Source organism: Camelus dromedarius, chromosome 5 (genome assembly GCF_036321535.1).
Source record: "Camelus dromedarius isolate mCamDro1 chromosome 5, mCamDro1.pat, whole genome shotgun sequence".
NCBI classification, from domain to species: Eukaryota; Metazoa; Chordata; class Mammalia; order Artiodactyla; family Camelidae; genus Camelus; species Camelus dromedarius.
The window spans coordinates 13,840,417-13,844,062 of NC_087440.1; the positions used below are offsets into that span (position 1 = coordinate 13,840,417).

The window sequence follows — 3,646 nt, forward strand, 5'->3', positions numbered from 1 at the left end:
AAGTTTTAATAAATATGCATCTTTAAAAAAAAAAGTAGTTGGTTTTTCCTTGGGACTTAATAAGCCTTTATTCTTAGAAGTAACTTGATGTCAATTTCCTTTTTATTGTCTCTTTACAACACATACAATTCTTTATTTTAAACTAATCAGTACACAAGCAGATAAAAAGTCCTTCTTTCTCCCCTTCCATTCTGCAGTCAATCCATCACTTGCAAGTTGATGGAGAGGGAAAACTTTACCCTTTAAATTTGCAGGCCTCAGGTACAGAATTTGAGACAAAAGACAGATTAACAGGAGAAAAACATAAAAATCTTATTTGATGGTAATGTTTTCTCAGGGGACTTCATAGAAAACAAGTGAAAACCCCAAAGCAGCAGTTAGATTTGGGGTTTGTATACCATTTTAAAAAAGGGCTATACTGTGGATAAATGACTAGACAAAGGAAAGGGATTTGGGCTCCTCAGGGTGTTACGTTGCGGGACAGTGACTAGGAATTACATGGAGGGAGCTAACGGAAGATGAGGATTATTTTAGTAAAATGCATGCCGATTCATCCTGCCGTTAACTCCCGTCGCCAATTATAAGACTGTTCTCCCCTTCCTGGTACAAACAGGTACCTCTCACAGGAAATTTATGCCTTCCCTGCTTTTAGGCAGAAGGGAGGAGGCCAGAGAGCCCTTCCTCAAATGCTGTTTCTCAGTTGCCTTCAGCTTGAAATAATACGGCAAAGCAGCATATGTGGGGTAACACATTCTGATCCCCCTCAGTGGCTAACAGCACCATTATTCTGCTGCCCACTGGAATCTGTGTCCTCATGTCCTTTTGGAGCCCACACAGACCAGGCCGAGCTTGCCAGCAGCCATGGGACAGACACCTATAAGGACAACATGTCGGCCCAGGTCTGCTTCAGCAACATCTTTGTGGCCAAAGCTGTTGCTGAAGCTATTAGAACAAGCCTTGGACCAAAAGGAATGGATAAGATGATTCAAGATGGAAGAGATGATGTGACCATTACAAATGGTGCTCCCATTCCGAAATAAATGCAAGTGTTACCTCCAACAGCCAGAATGCTGGTGGAGCTGAGGCTTAAGACAGAGAAGCAGGAAGTGGCACCACATCAGTGACCATCATTGCTGGCTCTCTTAGATACCTGTACTAAGTGTTGGTCAGAAAGGGATTCATAATTTCCAAGTCACTCTAGAAGGCTTTGGAAAAGGGTACTGAAATCTTGACATGTCTTGACCTGGGGAGCTGAGTGACAGAGAAACTTTGTTAAACAGTGCAGCCGGTTCATTGGACTCAGCAGTTGTCAGTATTCAAGTCTGCTTTCTCTTCCATGAGTGTACTCGGAGCGAGGAAAGAGACCCAGCTACGGCTACTGGTGTAGATCTTAGAGATGTCAAAAGAGTGAAGAAACTTGCTAATGCCCTTGAGCGTATAATGCTAAGTGAAATCAGTGAGACAGAAAAGACAAATACTGTGTGATCTCTGTTATAGATGGAATCTAAAAAAAAAAATTAAAAGAACCAAGGTCTTAGAACAAATTTGTGGTTGTCAGAGGTGGGGAGTGGTGGGTGGGAGGAATGGGTACATTTGTTCCTGGTTTTTTGTTTGTTTTTAGCTTAAATAAGCCTTTTTTTTTTTTTTTTTTTTAAAGAGGAAACTTTGGGCAGTTGATGATTGTGAGTTGTTGGAAGAGCTGGTTCTCACCCAAGAAGTGGCAAATTCTGACATGGCCAGAGTTGAAAAGCCTAAGATCTGGTTCCAAAACAGATCAGGATAATCAAGCAGTGGTTTCTGATAAGCCCAGATGGACCGAGCCCTGAGAGGACAGCCTATATTCTAAATTTAGTGAAGCAAATTTAACGAATGGATATAACGTCCTCCTCATACAAAAGTCTCCTCTTAAGAGATGCTGTTAGTGATCTTGTGTTACGTTTCCTGAATGAAAGATTGTCGTGGTTAAGGATATTGAAAGAGAAGATATTGGAACCATGTCAGTTGTGCATATTGACCAGTTCCCTGCTGAGATGCTGGGTTTGGCTGAGTGAGCTGAGGGGCCCGATTTACATGGTTCTGGCAAACTGCTCAAGATTCTAAGCTGTGTAAGCCCAGGAAGAACAGTTGTAATTGTTCCTGCTTCTAACATGTTGGTGATGGAAGAAGCTGAGTGCTTCGTTTGTGATGCCCTATGTGTTATACGTTGTTTAGTGAAGCAGAGCGCTCTTCCTGCAGGCGGTAGTGCCCCCAGCATAGAGTGGGCCCTCTGGTTAGCTGCATATTCACCCACATTGAGAGGTATGAAATCCTGCTGCCATTGTGCCTTTGCCGGTGTGATGAAGGTCATTCCATCTACGCTAGCTGCAGCTGCTGGCCTAAATCCCATTTCTATAGTAACAGAACTAAGAAACCAGCAGGCCCAAGGAGCGGAACTGTAGGCGTTAGTGTCCAAAAGGTGGTATTTCCCACGTTTTGGAGGAGCTGGTTGTTCAGCCTTTGTTGGTTTTAGTCAGTGCACTGACTCTAGCAACTGAAACTGCCTGGAGCATTCTGGAAATTGATGATGTGGTAAATGCTTGGTAATCTGCATGACACTGGCTGGCTGGCACCGTCATGGCCACTGACAGTGTGCCTGGAGTGGAAAACAGCCTTGGTGTCCCTTGTTGTTTGTAAGAGTGTTTCCTCTTTAAATGCCTAGGCTTGGTCTTCCATTTGGCATTTGCTAGGGGTTATATTCACACAATGAAAATATTAAATGTTTGGTTTCAAAATTAAAAATGCAGCGTCCCTCCAGGCCTTCTTGGCCATTATTATACTTGCATTTTATAAATGACTGGACCTGCTCTGTGGCCTATACCTTACGAGCCTTTCCTGCTTCAGAACATGCAGCTCTGCTTGTGTTCTGCCATGTGTTTTAGGGTGTTTCTCCTTGTAGGAGCTGTTAGAAACACTGTTGCATGAAATTTTTTTGTGCCTAGCAGTGCATGATTATGATTGGAGGAGAGAATCCCAGAGAGAGACTGTTTTGATTTACAATGTTAGTTTCAGGTATACAGCCAAGTGATAAGTTATACATACACATACAAATATACATATATTTTTTCCTTTTCAGATTCTTTGCTATTTTGTTATTACAAGAAATCAAATATAGTTCCCTGTGCTATATGGTAGGTCCTTGTTGTTTATTTCTTTTATATATAGTAATGTGTCTGTTGATTTCCAGCCCCTAATTTATCCCTCCCTGCCCTTTCCCCTTTTGTAACCATAGTTTGTTTTCTATGTCCGTGAGTCTGGTTTTGGTTTGTAAATAGAATTTGTATCATTTTCTTTTTTAGATTCCACATATAAGTGATATCATGTGATATTTGCATTTATCTGACTTGCTTCACTCAATATGATAATCTCTAGGTCCACCCATGTTGCTGGAAATGGCATTATTTCATTCTTTTCTATGGCTGAGTAATAGTCTATTATACACACACAGACACACACATACCACATCTTCTTTATCCATTCATCTGTTGATGGACATTTAGGTTGTTTCCATGCCTTGGCTATTGTAAATAGTGCTGCTGTGAACACTGGGGTGCACGTGTCTTTTCAAATTAGAGTTTTCTCCAGATACATGCCCAGGACTCAGATTGCT

At 41.7% G+C, this 3,646-nt stretch overlaps 1 pseudogene; it reads left to right on the forward strand.

Annotated features, from left to right (window-relative positions):
* Nucleotides 1–887: 887 nt before the first annotated feature.
* Nucleotides 888–2,583, forward strand: LOC105086635 (T-complex protein 1 subunit delta-like; annotated as a pseudogene).
* The last annotated feature ends 1,063 nt before the right edge of the window (nt 2,584–3,646 follow it).